This window comes from Pseudorasbora parva, chromosome 2, assembly GCF_024679245.1.
Source record: "Pseudorasbora parva isolate DD20220531a chromosome 2, ASM2467924v1, whole genome shotgun sequence".
NCBI lineage: Eukaryota > Metazoa > Chordata > Actinopteri > Cypriniformes > Gobionidae > Pseudorasbora > Pseudorasbora parva.
In genome coordinates, this window is record NC_090173.1 from 1,838,926 (window position 1) to 1,858,824 (window position 19,899).

Below are 19,899 nucleotides of genomic sequence, written 5' to 3' on the forward strand. Positions count from 1 at the left end.
TACGTGTTTTTTCATATAAATGTCTATAACTCCAAAACAAAATGAAATATTTTCACCAAACTTGACACACATATGTATGGGCTCACTACGAGGACACATAAAAAAATTGGTGGGATTGTGCCTCTTGGTGGCGCTATAATAAAACAAAACATGAAATTCCCATTGACTTCAATGCAGTATTACGGTTTAAAATGCTAATGCTATAATTTAAGAATGCACTAGTGTATCATTACAAAACTCGGTATGTGTCTTCCGCTCTATGTCCCGAACATATTCAAAAAGTTTCGGGGCAGCGCCACCTTGTGGTCAAAAGTTGTAATAAAATGTACAAAAATGCTAATAACTTTTGATTAAATTAGCCTATTGTAATGAGACTGGTCATAATACATTCATTGGCTCATGCCGAGAAGATAGATACCAATTTTGCCATATTTTGCAAACATATCTGTGCTCCATCTTGTTATTTGTTAAAAATCTACTTTTTCAAACTCATCCTAGACCGTTTGTCCGATTTTCACCAAAATTGATCCGTATCGTCTTCAGACCATGCTGACAAATAGTTATGGATTTCGGATTGATAGACAAAACAGTTTTCATATACCACTGCAACAGAGTTGAGCCATGATGCAAAAATTACTCTTGAGGCTGTATCTCTGCAATGCTTTGACATATTGACACCAAACTTTGCATGTGTCATTGTCATCTCAATCTGACTAAACCACATCAGTTTCGTAACAGTGACACCTATTGGTCGAAAGTGATAAACCATTAAACCATTATTATTGACTGTATTTAAAATTTGACTGCTATTTTGCCTAAAATCAACTTAATAGGTCCTTAATGGCTCATTGTTGCAGTTGGCTTGAGACTTCCAGCCATGCTGGCATGTCTTGTCTTCTTCTTTGCGCTTGGCCCCGATAATGGCTGCTTGCAGCTATATTTAGGGGCCAAGCACCGAAGGTGCGGAGGCACCTATTGAAATCGTTAGTGTTCCTATTATTATTATTCTGCTTCTTCTTCTTCTTCTTCTTCCGCCATAGGAGTCTCTGGCAGCCCATAGAACCGTATGGTAAAAAGTTGTGAAATTTGGCACACTCATAGAGGCCAGTCTGAGCTGTCACTATAGCAAATTTGGTGCCTCTAACTCAATCCCTCTAGCGCCACCACCTGTCCAAAGTTTCACTCATATTTATGCTTATAACTTTTGACCCCTAAGGGCTAGAAACAAAATTCTTTTTTCATCGGATTCCTTGGCTCAAGCCGATTCGATTTCACCCTATGATGTCATTTTCTGGTATGCAAATTTTCCCGCCATTTTGAATTTTCTGAAAAACCTACTTTTTCAAACTCCTCCTAGGCCGTTGCTCCGATTTTCACGAAAATTGAAACAGATCATCTTCAGAGCATGTTGACAAAAAGTTATGGAATTCAAGTTGATTCGTCCAATCGTTTTCAATAAACGCACAAACAAATTTTACGTGGAGGTTGCAAAAACACACTAAAGGCTATATCTCCGCAACGCTTTATCGTATTCAAACCAACCTTGGTACATGTCATCACAAGCATGACTTGAAGCAACATGCAGCGTTTCGGCGCAGCGCCACCTACCTGTCCGGAGATACGAAAAATGCCTATTTTGGCTTATAACTTCTGAACCGTTTATCCAAAAATCATAAAATTGGTCTCATTAGATTCAGGGCGTCATGCCGAGTCGGCTGATATCCAATTTTACCATGTCGGCCATTTTGGATGTCGGCCATTTTGAATTATGTGCAAAAATGCTGTATTTTATGAACGCATGAACAGATTGTTATGAAACTTGGTATGGGTCATCACCACGATGCCCTGAAGTAGCCTGAGAAGTTTCGAAACAGCGCCACCTAGTGGAGAATTTTTTTTTTCAAACGCTTATAACTTTGGGTGTGGTTGACATATTTTGATGGGAGTGTGTTTTTTGGTCTCCTGAATCCTTGCCGACTCCAACGATACCAGACTTGCCAGGTTTCGGCATATGGTTTGCGCAGAGTTGTAATTTAGTGCTTAAAAAACATTTGCTGATATCTTCGAAACCGCTAGTCCGATCGAGACGAAACCAGCCTCAGAAGTTCGGAAACATAGGTCGATAGCTATACGCTAATGCCCAAATCTCAAAATATTGATAGTAAGGGGTAGTAAAATCCAATCAAAGTCAGGTGTCAGTCCTTTTTTACGTGTTTTTTCATATAAATGTCTATAACTCCAAAACAAAATGAGATATTTTCACCAAACTTGACACACATATGTATGGGCTCACTACGAGGACACATAAAAAAATTGGTGGGATTGTGCCTCTTGGTGGCGCTATAATAAAACAAAACATGAAATTCCCATTGACTTCAATGCAGTATTACGGTTTAAAATGCTAATGCTATAATTTAAGAATGCACTAGTGTATCATTACAAAACTCGGTATGTGTCTTCCGCTCTATGTCCCGAAGATATTCAAAAAGTTTCGGGGCAGCGCCACCTTGTGGTCAAAAGTTGTAATAAAATGTACAAAAATGCTAATAACTTTTGATTAAATTAGCCTATTGTAATGAGACTGGTCATAATACATTCATTGGCTCATGCCGAGAAGATAGATACCAATTTTGCCATATTTTGCAAACATATCTGTGCTCCATCTTGTTATTTGTTAAAAATCTACTTTTTCAAACTCATCCTAGACCGTTTGTCCGATTTTCACCAAAATTGATCCGTATCGTCTTCAGACCATGCTGACAAATAGTTATGGATTTCGGATTGATAGACAAAACAGTTTTCATATACCACTGCAACAGAGTTGAGCCATGATGCAAAAATTACTCTTGAGGCTGTATCTCTGCAATGCTTTGACATATTGACACCAAACTTTGCATGTGTCATTGTCATCTCAATCTGACTAAACCACATCAGTTTCGTAACAGTGACACCTATTGGTCGAAAGTGATAAACCATTAAACCATTATTATTGACTGTATTTAAAATTTGACTGCTATTTTGCCTAAAATCAACTTAATAGGTCCTTAATGGCTCATTGTTGCAGTTGGCTTGAGACTTCCAGCCATGCTGGCATGTCTTGTCTTCTTCTTTGCGCTTGGCCCCGATAATGGCTGCTTGCAGCTATATTTCTGCTTCTTCTTCTTCTTCTTCCGCCATAGGAGTCTCTGGCAGCCCATAGAACCGTATGGTAAAAAGTTGTGAAATTTGGCACACTCATAGAGGCCAGTCTGAGCTGTCACTATAGCAAATTTGGTGCCTCTAACTCAATCCCTCTAGCGCCACCACCTGTCCAAAGTTTCACTCATATTTATGCTTATAACTTTTGACCCCTAAGGGCTAGAAACAAAATTCTTTTTTCATCGGATTCCTTGGCTCAAGCCGATTCGATTTCACCCTATGATGTCATTTTCCGGTATGCAAATTTTCCCGCCATTTTGAATTTTCTGAAAAACCTACTTTTTCGAACTCCTCCTAGGCCGTTGCTCCGATTTTCACGAAAATTGAAACAGATCATCTTCAGAGCATGTTGACAAAAAGTTATGGAATTCAAGTTGATTCGTCCAATCGTTTTCAATAAACGCACAAACAAATTTTACGTGGAGGTTGCAAAAACACACTAAAGGCTATATCTCCGCAACGCTTTATCGTATTCAAACCAACCTTGGTACATGTCATCACAAGCATGACTTGAAGCAACATGCAGCGTTTCGGCGCAGCGCCACCTACCTGTCCGGAGATACGAAAAATGCCTATTTTGGCTTATAACTTCTGAACCGTTTATCCAAAAATCATAAAATTGGTCTCATTAGATTCAGGGCGTCATGCCGAGTCGACTGATATCCAATTTTACCATGTCGGCCATTTTGGATGTCGGCCATTTTGAATTATGTGCAAAAATGCTGTATTTTATGAACGCATGAACAGATTGTTATGAAACTTGGTATGGGTCATCACCACGATGCCCTGAAGTAGCCTGAGAAGTTTCGAAACAGCGCCACCTAGTGGAGAATTTTTTTTTTCAAACGCTTATAACTTTGGGTGTGGTTGACATATTTTGATGGGAGTGTGTTTTTTGGTCTCCTGAATCCTTGCCGACTCCAACGATACCAGACTTGCCAGGTTTCGGCATATGGTTTGCGCAGAGTTGTAATTTAGTGCTTAAAAAACATTTGCTGATATCTTCGAAACCGCTAGTCCGATCGAGACGAAACCAGCCTCAGAAGTTCGGAAACATAGGTCGATAGCTATACGCTAATGCCCAAATCTCAAAATATTGATAGTAAGGGGTAGTAAAATCCAATCAAAGTCAGGTGTCAGTCATTTTTTACGTGTTTTTTCATATAAATGTCTATAACTCCAAAACAAAATGAAATATTTTCACCAAACTTGACACACATATGTATGGGCTCACTACGAGGACACATAAAAAAATTGGTGGGATTGTGCCTCTTGGTGGCGCTATAATAAAACAAAACATGAAATTCCCATTGACTTCAATGCAGTATTACGGTTTAAAATGCTAATGCTATAATTTAAGAATGCACTAGTGTATCATTACAAAACTCGGTATGTGTCTTCCGCTCTATGTCCCGAAGATATTCAAAAAGTTTCGGGGCAGCGCCACCTTGTGGTCAAAAGTTGTAATAAAATGTACAAAAATGCTAATAACTTTTGATTAAATTAGCCTATTGTAATGAGACTGGTCATAATACATTCATTGGCTCATGCCGAGAAGATAGATACCAATTTTGCCATATTTTGCAAACATATCTGTGCTCCATCTTGTTATTTGTTAAAAATCTACTTTTTCAAACTCATCCTAGACCGTTTGTCCGATTTTCACCAAAATTGATCCGTATCGTCTTCAGACCATGCTGACAAATAGTTATGGATTTCGGATTGATAGACAAAACAGTTTTCATATACCACTGCAACAGAGTTGAGCCATGATGCAAAAATTACTCTTGAGGCTGTATCTCTGCAATGCTTTGACATATTGACACCAAACTTTGCATGTGTCATTGTCATCTCAATCTGACTAAACCACATCAGTTTCGTAACAGTGACACCTATTGGTCGAAAGTGATAAACCATTAAACCATTATTATTGACTGTATTTAAAATTTGACTGCTATTTTGCCTAAAATCAACTTAATAGGTCCTTAATGGCTCATTGTTGCAGTTGGCTTGAGACTTCCAGCCATGCTGGCATGTCTTGTCTTCTTCTTTGCGCTTGGCCCCGATAATGGCTGCTTGCAGCTATATTTATTATTCTGCTTCTTCTTCTTCTTCTTCTTCTTCTTCCGCCATAGGAGTCTCTGGCAGCCCATAGAACCGTATGGTAAAAAGTTGTGAAATTTGGCACACTCATAGAGGCCAGTCTGAGCTGTCACTATAGCAAATTTGGTGCCTCTAACTCAATCCCTCTAGCGCCACCACCTGTCCAAAGTTTCACTCATATTTATGCTTATAACTTTTGACCCCTAAGGGCTAGAAACAAAATTCTTTTTTCATCGGATTCCTTGGCTCAAGCCGATTCGATTTCACCCTATGATGTCATTTTCCGGTATGCAAATTTTCCCGCCATTTTGAATTTTCTGAAAAACCTACTTTTTCGAACTCCTCCTAGGCCGTTGCTCCGATTTTCACGAAAATTGAAACAGATCATCTTCAGAGCATGTTGACAAAAAGTTATGGAATTCAAGTTGATTCGTCCAATCGTTTTCAATAAACGCACAAACAAATTTTACGTGGAGGTTGCAAAAACACACTAAAGGCTATATCTCCGCAACGCTTTATCGTATTCAAACCAACCTTGGTACATGTCATCACAAGCATGACTTGAAGCAACATGCAGCGTTTCGGCGCAGCGCCACCTACCTGTCCGGAGATACGAAAAATGCCTATTTTGGCTTATAACTTCTGAACCGTTTATCCAAAAATCATAAAATTGGTCTCATTAGATTCAGGGCGTCATGCCGAGTCGACTGATGTCCAATTTTACCATGTCGGCCATTTTGGATGTCGGCCATTTTGAATTATGTGCAAAAATGCTGTATTTTATGAACGCATGAACAGATTGTTATGAAACTTGGTATGGGTCATCACCACGATGCCCTGAAGTAGCCTGAGAAGTTTCGAAACAGCGCCACCTAGTGGAGAATTTTTTTTTTCAAACGCTTATAACTTTGGGTGTGGTTGACATATTTTGATGGGAGTGTGTTTTTTGGTCTCCTGAATCCTTGCCGACTCCAACGATACCAGACTTGCCAGGTTTCGGCATATGGTTTGCGCAGAGTTGTAATTTAGTGCTTAAAAAACATTTGCTGATATCTTCGAAACCGCTAGTCCGATCGAGACGAAACCAGCCTCAGAAGTTCGGAAACATAGGTCGATAGCTATACGCTAATGCCCAAATCTCAAAATATTGATAGTAAGGGGTAGTAAAATCCAATCAAAGTCAGGTGTCAGTCATTTTTTACGTGTTTTTTCATATAAATGTCTATAACTCCAAAACAAAATGAAATATTTTCACCAAACTTGACACACATATGTATGGGCTCACTACGAGGACACATAAAAAAATTGGTGGGATTGTGCCTCTTGGTGGCGCTATAATAAAACAAAACATGAAATTCCCATTGACTTCAATGCAGTATTACGGTTTAAAATGCTAATGCTATAATTTAAGAATGCACTAGTGAATCATTACAAAACTCGGTATGTGTCTTCCGCTCTATGTCCCGAAGATATTCAAAAAGTTTCGGGGCAGCGCCACCTTGTGCTCAAAAGTTGTAATAAAATGTACAAAAATGCTAATAACTTTTGATTAAATTAGCCTATTGTAATGAGACTGGTCATAATACATTCATTGGCTCATGCCGAGAAGATAGATACCAATTTTGCCATATTTTGCAAACATATCTGTGCTCCATCTTGTTATTTGTTAAAAATCTACTTTTTCAAACTCATCCTAGACCGTTTGTCCGATTTTCACCAAAATTGATCCGTATCGTCTTCAGACCATGCTGACAAATAGTTATGGATTTCGGATTGATAGACAAAACAGTTTTCATATACCACTGCAACAGAGTTGAGCCATGATGCAAAAATGACTCTTGAGGCTGTATCTCTGCAATGCTTTGACATATTGACACCAAACTTTGCATGTGTCATTGTCATCTCAATCTGACTAAACCACATCAGTTTCGTAACAGTGACACCTATTGGTCGAAAGTGATAAACCATTAAACCATTATTATTGACTGTATTTAAAATTTGACTGCTATTTTGCCTAAAATCAACTTAATAGGTCCTTAATGGCTCATTGTTGCAGTTGGCTTGAGACTTCCAGCCATGCTGGCATGTCTTGTCTTCTTCTTTGCGCTTGGCCCCGATAATGGCTGCTTGCAGCTATATTTTTGTATTATTTTGTAGTGTGTATGTGAGTATGACGGTGGGTATAAGCACTGTAATTTCCATTTTTATGGATGAAATAAATTTGACTTTGACTTTGAAAATGAGGTTTAATACTGAATTGAGGGAAGTATGGGCTGATGTTATTGTGTTGGGATCAAACCACTGAAGTGAGAGACGGTGTGTGTGACGGTGATCATGTGATCATGTACCTTGTGTAGGAGCTGCTGATGGAGTTGGGCTTGATTTCTTCTGAGAGTTTGATCTACTGACTGGAATCAGTGTTGATGAAGTGACTGCAGAAGATGAATGTTCAGACGCATCAGCTGTAGGACATTAACATCATATTTATATAGTGATTTTTACAACACAGATTGCTCCAAATCAGCTTTAGGGTTATGATAGGAAATTAATTTTGCTTTAGAAAATAAGCTAAAGTAAATTTTTTATTGATGAATTTCTGTTGTAAAAACTGATTAGTTATTTAATTTTGCATCACTTAAACACCATCCTAAACTAAAATAGAAAACCTCCAACGCGCTCCGGACTCTGCACACCAACAGCACCTGGTGTGCCCCAAAAATGCAAACCATGAAATAGTTTTGAAACTATACCATCATAATTCCTGCACAAACCCCAAAAAAGGCCAATCTGTCAAAATGGCGATGGCATGTACGCAATACGTTGAATATGTATGTGTTTCTATGTGAAATAGTCTCTATATGTTGGGATTTATCTGAATTCTGTGACATGAGGCAGCTAGCAGATGGTTGGTTTAGACCGTCTGCTTCCTGACCTGGGCCCTAGATAGTCAAGGATTAGCTCTAAGACTATGTGCCAAATTACTAGAGAGAAGAGCGGCACCATCCCAGGAGGGATGAATACCAACAGGTATTTCTCTTTTCAACAGGTCAGGTCTGCCCCAAAAACTTTTCCAATTGTCTATGAACCCTATGTTATTTTGCAGACACCACTTAGACAACCAGCTATTGAGTGATGATAATCTACTAACTATTTCATCACTCCTTTTAACAGGGAGGGGACCAGAGAAAAATACTGCCTTTGACATCATACTTGCGAGTTTACACACCTCTATTCACCCTCGCTGGCATGAATAATAATCTTAGAGAATTTACGATTAGCTTTAGCCAGCACTTTTAAATTTGCTTTGATGTCAGGCGCTCTGGCTCCCGGTAAACATGTGACTATGGTGGCTGGTGTCTCTGTTTTCATGTTCCGAGTAATAGAATCGCCAATAACTAGGGCACTTTCAACAGGATCCTCAGTGGGATTATCTGCGACTATGCCGTCTCACAGTCCCCCAGTTGCCCTGCTGCACAGGCTCTGATCTCTGCTCGCATCACATTATAGTTGATCTTCACAGAAATGATGAATATGTGCTGGACTCTGTGTGAACTTCCTCTGTTCCACGAGTCTGTCATCTATTATCATCTTATTTCAATCTCAACATAAATCTATTTGCTACTTTATTCATTCACAGATATTCATGTTAAGTGCGGTTCTAGCACACTCACATGTCTTAGTTTACAAGTTTGTCTGAATGTTCAAATGCATCATCTGTAGGACATTAACATCATATTTTACAGTAGTAATAGTTGTTTCTCACCTGAACTCTTGACAGTGTATGTGACTGAGGTCTTGAGTTGTTTTCTCTGAGTAAATTCACATCTCCACTCTCTGTTGTGATCTTCATTCAGGAGTGTTGTAGTCAGAGTGATGTTACAGCGATCTCGAGCTGATATCTGATATCTGGAGTCTGTCTGAAGATTAAAACCAGCCTGATTCACCCACAAAAGCTTAATATCCTGAGAACGGATCCAATAATCACAGTATAATGAATACAACTGACAGGAGAGAGTCACAGAGCGGCCTGGACTGATCTCAGTCTGAGAGGATGATGATGATGATGATGATGATGATGATGATGATGATGATGCTGGAGACACTGAAACACAACACCAGACACACAAATAATTTGTGTGAGTTGAAATAAAGGATCTGCCCTTTTTAAATTGACCACATTATCATAAATATACCATGAAGAACATGCAGAAAAACATGAGCATCAGGTCCTTGTTGTTGTCCATTCACATATTGTCTGCAGCGGTAAGATCCATGATCTTCTATTGTGACGTTGTAGATGTTCAGAGAGCAGTCAGACCCCAGACTCAGTCTCTCATGTCTCTCTGTGTCTTTATTCTTTATCCCTCCGTCAATCAGTTTAACTACTGAACGTCTGCTGTAGATCCATCTAGTTGAGTTGCAGTTAGAATGATCATTACAGGACAGACGGACATTTTCACCAGAACTGATGAACACATCAGACTCATCCACTCGACTCGAACCTAAAACAGAACATTTGAGTGATCATTATTACTGTGATTCATGATTGGATCATGGCGGCCGGTGCAGCAGCACGGCGTGCTGTGGGAGAGTTTGTACAAGTTACACAAGAGTTTTCTCGAATTAAACCGGAGATTTACCGTACTGAGGACGGAAAAGTCATAGTCGAGGATGAGCTGCTGAATTTTATTGTGATTAAAATGTGAACACTAAGCCATGATGATATTGTGTCGTTAGTAACGAGCAGTTTCAGCTCTGAGCGGATTGAGTCGTCAAAGGCAGCTTTGTCAGAGCTCCTACTACACTATAAACGGTGGATCTCTCACAGGGGACAAAAGAAGGACACTAACAATGTAAAAATGTGCTTGCAAGCGCTTAATGAGTGCGGTGAAGAGATCCCAAGATTTGTATCGCACTTTCTGAATGAATTACCACCCGTCTCATTTAAACACGTTGATGTGTCTGTGCTCCTTGGGAAAATGCAGCAAATTAATGCTGACATTGACTACCTAAAAAGAACTATGGGGGCTCAGGTAGCTGCTTGTGAAACATTGCGGGAGGTTTCTGTTAAATTCGACAGTCGGTTGACTGCTGTGGAAGGGTATGGTGGCCCGGATGCTACTCTTCTGGGTGATTGCCCTCCTGCTGTGGAGATACAACTGGGTCGTGCACCCGGCCCTTCAGGTCCTCCTTCGACTGTGTTGGAGAAGCAGCTGGGCCCTGATCCTGCCTCCTGTACTGATTCTGGGGTTAATGGATGGTTGACAGCAACATATGGCGGGACCGACGAAAGTCAAACAGCACAGTCTGTAGATCCAGCCCTGGGACGAATGCAGACCCCTCCATGGAGTATGGTGGTAAAGGATGGGCGCCGACGGAAGCAGGTACGAGTGAAACCGGCATCTGAAAACACTGCCCATCGAAGCCTCTCACCCCGTGCTGTAAAAGCTCCAGCGAAGTATGTGAGAAAGAAAGCTGGCATAATTGGGACTGGTGTGGGTAGTGATATACTAGCTGTCAAAACAAAGATGGTAAAGATATTTGCTACAAAGTTTGATCTCAGTGTGGATGCCAGTTCTCTCAGTGAGTATTTAAAAACGAAGCTGGGTCGAGAAGTGACATGTAGAAAAATAGATGCGACACAGAGTAGATTCAGCTCCTTCTGTGTCTCCGCTGAATGCAATGATGTGGCGGAGTTGTATGATCCGCAGCTCTGGCCTGCCGGGTCTTTTGTCAGACGCTATTATGAGCCACGTCGCCCTAGAGGAGCAGACAGAGGTTCGTCTGGTTCTGGGGGTGCCCCCTGCTCTCGAGATGAGGGGCTGTTGCATGATAACGATGCTGGGGTGCTTGCTGCAGTGGACGAGGATGGGATGAAGGCTGGCTGTCCCGCTGGGAAAGATTAAACATAGTAATGCGTATTGTTTCATACAACACCCGGGGGTTGCGAGTAAGACATACTGCTGCTGATATATCAAAACGTCTGGTTGTGGATACAGTGCTGGATGAGTGTGACATTCTGTGCCTGCAAGAAACCTGGCTGGCAAAACAAGATCTGGATAAGCTGAACATTGTACATATGAATTTCCATGGGGCTGGAGAGTCCACTACCGACCTCAGTACAAAGTTGGTTCGAGGTAGGATAGCTGGTGGTGTAGCTATATTGGGGAATATCAAATATGACTCAATGGTGAAGGTGGTGCGCCTAAATGTTGACTGGGCCATAGGGCTAGAGTGTAATTTTAATGAAAGGAAATTTATTGTTTTAAATGTTTATACACCGTTTGAATCTTATGAGAATGAGGATGAATTTTTGAACAGGTGAGCCTTGATTCAGTCATTTATTGAGGATAACTGCTCAACTTGTGTTTATGTTATGGGAGATTTTAATGCTGACGTCAGATAGCAAATCTTTATTTGCAGCACATTTGCAGCAGTTTTGTAATGAGTCTAAATTAATTCTATCAAGTGTAGCTATGTTGCCTGACACAAGTTTCACGTATGTTAGTGAAGCGTGGAATACAACATCTTGGTTAGACCATATTGTGACCACAGCTGATGCCCATGCCTCATTGGTAAATGTGGAAATTTGCTATGAACTTGCCACCTCTGATCATATACCAATTGTTGCTCTGTTAAATGTTGAGACTGTCCCCCTGCTGTCCAGAAATAATAATGATACTTCTGAATGTAAACTGGACTGGTCAAAACTGAGTAACGAGGTGGTGAATGAATATTCATTTCGAACAGAAAATCTTTTAAATAATATTGCAGTGCCTTATGAGGCTTTAATGTGCACAGATATGAATTGTAAGGATGTGCAACATGTTGAAAAAATCTGTGCCATGTATGATTGTATTGTGAAATGTCTTAATGTTTCTAGTGAGCCCCTTTGTAAAAGTAAATGTAAGGCATTTAACATTAGACCTGGGTGGAAAGAGTTTGTGGCTGAGAAGTATGCTGAAGCAAGAGAGGCTCTTAGACTTTGGACAGAGGCAGGTAAGCCTAGACATGGGGTGCTGCTGGATATGAAAAAACGGGCAAATGCTAGATTTAAGTATGCACTCCGTTTTATTAAGAAAAAATTAAAATACAATGAGAGCAGACTCGCTAGCCAGAAAGCTACAGAGTAATAACCTTATTGACTTTTGGCAAGAGGTCAAAGTAATGAATTCCAATAAGATATCATTACCGGCTGATATTGAAGGTATTAGTAGTTCAGAAAAAATAGCTGAGCTTTGGCGTGAGCACTATTGTGGCCTGTTTAATTGTGTTAAAAGTAACCCAGTTAATCTCGACCATGAACAAATACATTTTTCAGTAGATGTGTTAGTTACTGCAATGGATATTCATGGTGCCATTGATATGTTGGAGAACAACAAAGCCTGCGGCATGGACTGTATTACTGCAGAACATCTAAAGTATGCCAGCCATAAGCTCTGTCCTTTGCTCTCTATGTGTTTTAATGGTTGCCTGGTTCATGGTGTGTTGCCTAATGCTATAATGTCTGTAATGTTATTGCCTGTGCTAAAAGACAAAGCTGGTAAAGTACTAAAGTACTGGAGAGAATACTGTTAACAAAGCTTGAAATGTATATGTCCTTACTACTGACAATCAGTTTGGGTTCAAAAGAAAGCATGGAACTGACCTGTGTATCTATGCTCTTAAAGAGATTGTTTCTAGGTACACAAGCCTGAATACTTCTATATTCTTGTGTTTCATTGATGCGTCAAAGGCATTTGATAGAATAAACCATGAACGATTGTTTGTGAAGTTATTAGATAGAGATGCCCCTAAATTTTTAGTGAGAATTTTAGTGTTTTGGTATGCCCATCAAACGTTTATGGTTAAATGGGATAATGTTGTATCTGCTCCATTTCATGTTAGCAATGGTGTGCGACAAGGAGGAATTATGTCTCCTATTTTATTCAATGTATATATGGATGAATTATCAAACCAGTTAAATAGGTTAAATACTGGTTGTTTTATGGGCAATTCTATTGTTAATCATCTTATGTATGCAGACGACCTGGTCCTGCTCTGTCCATATAGTGCTGGGATGCAGCAGATGTTGAAGGTGTGCTCTCAGTATGGCATTGAATATGATATAAAGTATAACGCTAAGAAAAGTCACATAATGATAGTTAAAAGTGATGAGGATAGGAAATCAATTTTTCCGATCTTTTATTTGTCAGATAGCCCTATTGACATTTGTAAGGAAGTTAAATATTTAGGTCATGTCATATCTGATGATTGGACAGATGACAAAGATCTGTATCGCCAGCGCTGTAAAATTTATTCTCAAGCTAATATGCTTATTAGGAGGTTTTCAATGTGCTCTGATTCTGTGCAGTGCTCTCTGTTTAGATCATATATCACACCGCTGTATACTGCTCAATTGTGGTCTAACTATAAGAAAAAGAGTATGCAGAGGCTAAAGGTAGCATACAATGATGCAGTGAGGTTGCTGCTTTGTGTCCCTAGGTGGCATAGTGCTAGCCATTTGTTTGTGTCTATTGGAGTGCCAACTTGGGAGGCATTGTTAAGACAATTGATGTTTAGTTTTATGTGTCGCCTGGACAAGTCAGTGAACCATATAATTGAAGCCCTAGTCAGTCCCTTGAAAAGTTGTTATAGATACACTTCCAGGTTAAGGCGACATTGGTGCAATAGCTTGTATATTCTCTTGTCTGTGTAGCTGGTATATCCTGTATATTTTATGTATTGTATTTGTTGTATTGTCTTTGTATTTTATTGTACTGTTTGATGTGGTATATGGACCTGTATCTGAAATAAAGTTTATAAAATAAAATAAAGTTTATAAAATTATGATATATATTAATAAATGAAAACATAAAACATACCAGCATAAAAAGCAGATTCAAGTTTTCTTCCTCACTTAATGCAAACACACTCTCCAGAATGATCTATTGTTCTTCATCCGAGAGCTGCTCAGATCACTCACACACTCTTCATATGAAGATCATTTCTCATCCTCAGATGTTTGACTGACTCTATGTCCAGTATCAGGAATAATACAGTATGATCTGTGTGTATCAATACACAACTCTGAGATCACAGCGTGAATAAACTGATCATGATCAGATGAACTCTTTCCAGACTAACACACTAAATGTCTTTAGAGAAAATACAGATGTGTTTACCTGAGAGAAGAGAAGAGAGAACGATCAGTCCCAGCAGACACAGATCACACTTATCAGACATTTTCTGTTTCTGTCAGTCTTTCTGTTCTTTATATAGTCACAGCTCTTCCTTTATAATCACCTTCGCTCCACCTGTGGTTGTGAACTTCCTCTGATCTGAGTATTTAAATCCGGCTAGAGTTGCTGACACTAGACCAGTGTGCCATTTTACTCTCCATTTCACAGCCGAGGCAGTTAACTCATTTGATTTGCAGAAACCGACTGTCCTATATTGGCAAACTGGCATTCAAGTTTATAAACTAATATTAATGAGTCTGGTTTCACAGACGAGGCTTAAGATAATCCAGGACTAAAACTCATGTTGGAGATGTTTTAACTGAAGAATATCTTCAAAAATGTCAGTACCATTGTTTTGTCTCAAGATTTCCTCCAGTAATGTTTTTTTTCTTCTAAGGCACGTTTACACTCAGCTAAAGCATTATTAGGAACAACTGTTCAATTTCTTCACACCACGGCATTCTGCCTCCTTCCCCAACAATTTGCGAATTTTCAGAGTTGATTGCTCAATGTACCATCCCTAACGATCCATTCAGTTTTAAAACTTGGATCCAGCCCCCAACACAATGTGCTTGTCGGCTATAGGTTATTTTTAGTTACACTGATATGATGATTGCATAACGAATTAACAATTAATTCCCATCCGACAGTATATTTTAATAATTTGTTTCCTTATTTTAATTAGATCATGGCCACATTGTATAATCCGTTGCCTAGTTTTATTAAAATAAGAGAACAAATTATTTCAACGTGGCCACGATTTACTTAACCAGGGCCAACGAATTAAGAAGTTGTGGAAACAAATTTAATTTGTGCCTACGTTTTAGAAATGAGAGAACGAATTCTTAATTCATGGGAACAAAATATTTATTTGTGTCCAATGGCCATGCTATTTTTGTCTGCATATCATGAGAGCAGGGCTCCATACAACACGACCTACCGTACCCTACCTATTTATGTATTAATTTACTATCGAATGGTTTCAAATATTATAGCATTTTTGCGTAGCCCATCCTTGTGCTTTCTGGAAATGTGCCACTTAAGATTCCAATATGAATCTTTGCTAACTCTCACAAGCTCTCAACACTCTCTTTCAATTTCTTCTCCCTGCTCATTCTTAACTTTGATTTTTACTGTGCATTTATGTACAAGGCTGGCAACTACATTAAAACAATATTTGAACTCCATAACCTAAGAGTTATTTACCTAAGGCTGCAAAGCCATCCCCTCGCTTCAAATATGGCAGGACGATAACCGCTGCGACTAAAGATTGCTTTGTCCATAATCTTCCTCATCAGTTACATCTCCTCAGCATTACAGATAGCCAAGAGGAACTTGATGCTGCAACAGAAACTATTGACTCTCTCTTTACTAGCACTTTAGACATAGTTGCCCCCCGGCGCTTTAAGAAGATTAAAGCAAATAATCCAACGCCGTGGTACAACGAGCACACTCGGGCCCTTAAAACAGCAGCCAGAAAAATGGAGCGCAGCTGGAAGAAAACAAAACTAGAGGTTTTTCGCAATTTGTGGAAAGAGAGCATGATTGCATACAGAAAGGCCATAAAAACTGCTAGATCTGCTTATTTCTCAACTCTTAGAAGAAAACAAACACAACCCTAAATTTGATGCAATATTGTCCTGTTTGACACTGTGAAGCTGCTTTGACACAATCGTGATTGTAAACCTAATAAAACCTAATTCATAAATTTTATTTGTATAACTAGTTTAATAACTTTAATCATAATGTTAGTGTCCCCAACTGAGCAAGCCAAGCCAAAGGCGTCCAAAGGAACCAAAACTCCATCAGGGTGTGATGGAGAAAAATAAACCTTGGGAGAAACCAGACTCAGTCGGGGTGCCAGTTCTCCTCTGGCCTATTAACACACCGTGTAAGATTATTATTCTGGCAACCTTACAGGTCAGAAATCATATTAGATCGGATTATTCAAAATGTTGGGGTATCTTGGCTGCTCTATGCACACCATATATATCAAAAGCAGGACAGTCCCTCCAGGATTTCGCGGGCCTTTTTTGTGATTTTTGCGGCCTAAAATGCCTGATGTTGCGGCCACTTTTCTTAATAGTTGCGGTGAAAGATGCAATGTTTCAAAGTGCTCATATAATGCTTTTTTGCTTTTTCCCTGTTCTTTATTGTGTTTTTAAACACAAAAAAAGCCTAAAGTGCACCCAAATGGACTTACCATGTCCCACAGAAAACACTCATTGTAACACATTATAATGCTCGCCTAGCTGCTAGCATGAAACACCCTCATAATTTATTTGAATCATTAAATCATTACAAATTAAAAAGGATATTGATAAGGAGAAAAAAAACTAACCTTTGGTAACCTTAAAAGGCAAAACAAACGCTTTAAAGACACAGCAAAATAGACCAAACTAAGCTTTATTTTTAAACAAGATCTGCACCTGCAAAAATGTAAATGTCCATTATAAACAGAAAGGTTTAATCGAAAGCAAATAATGTCTGATTATATAATAATCGAAAGCAGAGATTTATGGAGATATGTCTGCAGCCGACACTGATTTAGGAAACACCTGTTTATTAAGTTTACCTCTTTATTTTTTTTACATTTACTATATTTAATTAGCAATTATAGCTCTTTACATTAAATTAGTTAACAATTAGTTAATAAAATAATAAAACAGATTAAATTAAGATGCTAACTATATATTTATATATAACATTGCTTATTCCACCACAAGTTTTTGAGCTTTACTGTATCTTGAAGATTGTTGTCTTCTGTTATAAAGATGAATGAAAAAAATGCACATAATGCTGTAAAACATAAACAACTGTTCTGTCAGATGTTCTGCAATTTGACTACTTTTTGAATTTTCTATAATTAGATCTCTAAGTAATGAAGATATATATATATATATATATATATATATATATATATATATATATATATATATATATATATATATATATATATATATATATATATATATATGGCCTTGTATACTTTTGCAAATGTACGTTTATTATTAGTAAAATCATACTTATTCAATAATAAAGCATGAAGACTACACATGTGTCAAAGGGCACAGCTGTTTTTCATAGAACTTGTTCATTTCGCTTAAGCCTAAGCTTAAAAATTCAGAATATGCAGTGATTTCTCTCATGTTGGGAATATAAATAAAGGGAGTTTTTATACTGGCAGTTTAGTTCAGAACAGGGCACAGTTTGTATGAGAAATTGGTAATGTGAAAGCTGTCATGTGGACCTGGGAGCGCACCAGAACCACACCATACCTGGAGGAGGAATATAGTGCGGCCACTTTAAGAGATGCGCGTCCCCCATTGAACTGCCGGTATTTTGTGTGTGTGTGCCGAACTGTGCCGCGATTCACACGAACAGTGTGAGAAACACGGACTTGGAGCGCTTTTGTTCAGAAAAGTAAACTGCGTATTCGTATTAGCCGATTGTAATGTATTTAGTTAAATAAAGCATGTAATGTAAGCGGTGGTGTTAATGAATCACCTCAGATATGAGCGAGAGAGAGAGACCTTCAGTGTGTCGCTCTCAGACTGCAGAGATGTGCTCGGTGTAAAAATCAGGAGGCTGCAAAAATTGGTCAAAGTTGCAGAAAAGTTGCAGGGATTGGTCAAAATTGCGAGTCGCACTGAATTCACGGGGATTTGTTGAAGTTGCGTTAATAGTTGCGATCGCGACATCGCAAAATCATGGAGGGACTGGCAGGAGAATGACCACTGCCAAACACATACACACACTTTTTTCCAATATTTCTTTACCTGGGTCATAGTCTTGATAAAAGAGAAAGTGCAGGAAATGCCATATGATCTGTAGAGGAGCAGCACCTGAAGCTTACTGAATGTTCCTTAAGAGACTGTTGGCGATCTTCAAGACTTTTCTCTCTGAACCCTTTGCATCTTTTCAGTGGATTAGACAGTATCATTGAGGATCAACAGATTTTATCCTGTCCGTTGCATCTCTGGTCTCAGACATGTTTGCTTGGGTTTTATGAACAGATACAGAAGCTTGTCTGAATGTATTCAATCCATCTCTCTTTTCTTGTGGTTCTGAAGAAACTAAGATAAAGATAAAGCTAGGATCTGTTCTTGTCTTCGCTTCTGACAGGATTATGTTAGCAAACACAGGGAATGCTGGGAAGGCCATATAATGCCCTTTCTTATACTTAGATCCATAAGATATCCAAATCATAGCCTACATTTACATTTATGCATTTGAGAGACACTTTTATCCAAAGCGACTTACATTGCATTCAAGGTACACATTTTAAATTATTGTCAATTCTTGCTTTCCCTTGGAATCGAACTCATGTCCTTGGTGTTGCTAGTGTCATGCAGTACTGGTTGAGCTACAGGAAAGCCTATACAAATCTTTACCTGAAATTTCAGGGAAGCTTTCCAGTTTGGAGAAAAGAGCTCTTTCAATTGAATCTGATGAGCCATACATTTCCTATAGCCTCTCCCGAGCCAATTTGTGCCTAATAGTAACTGAATTTATTCAATGATTCTCTTCTGAGATAGTTGATTGGCTAATCCATCTCTTCCTCTGTCTTTAGGTCAAGGTCTGCAATGGTACTTTGGAAAGATGGTCCCTAAGCCCAATCATTTATAGGTTTATCATCAAAATAGTTCAGTCCAGAAGTTACAAGCTGACTGTGTTTAAGGTATTTGGCCAGGCTGTAAGTGTTTGACATGCGCTCAGGACTGCTTTGTGCATTATAGGTAGATGACTGATGTCTTACATAATTTGCATGGTGTTGAGGCATAGGGTAAATCAAAACAATTTCACTTACAGATATTCCATTTCAAAGGGCTTTGATAGGCAAGATGAAGCTGGATGTCTGCAACCACACAGACTACCTTGCACAACTAAAGCACTGACGAAATATGGCCTACTTCCAGCACAGTCAAACAGGCGAGTGAAGAGCATAAGCAATTCAAACGATAGTCACGCTTAACTGACGAGTCTTTCTTCTTGTGTGATGGGAGATGGACATGATGAGGATATCTAATAATAATAATAATAATTCATTACATTTATATAGCGCTTTTCTAGGCACTCAAAGCGCTTTACATAGAAGGGGGAATCTCCTCAACCACCACCAATGTGCAGCATCCCCTTGGATGATGCGACGGCAGCCATATTGCGCCAGAACACTCACCACACACCAGCTGATTGGTGGAGAGGAGACCGAGTGATTAAGCCAATCAGGATAGGGGGAAGATTAGGAGGCCATGATGGACAGAGGCCAGTGGGCAAATTTGGCCAGGATGCCGGGTTACACCCCTACTCTTTATCGAAGAACATCCTGGGATTTTTAACGACCACAGAGAGTCAGGACCTCGGTTTAACGTCTCAT

At 39.1% G+C, this 19,899-nt stretch overlaps 1 protein-coding gene and 1 pseudogene across 1 annotated transcript in view; one reads left to right on the forward strand and one right to left on the reverse strand.

The window, feature by feature from the left end:
* Nucleotides 1-19,899, forward strand: part of LOC137090224 (uncharacterized) — a 258,833-nt gene that overhangs the window by 154,263 nt on the left and 84,671 nt on the right. The window lies entirely within an intron of this gene.
* On the reverse strand, nucleotides 7,442-14,526 carry LOC137089815 (uncharacterized; annotated as a pseudogene).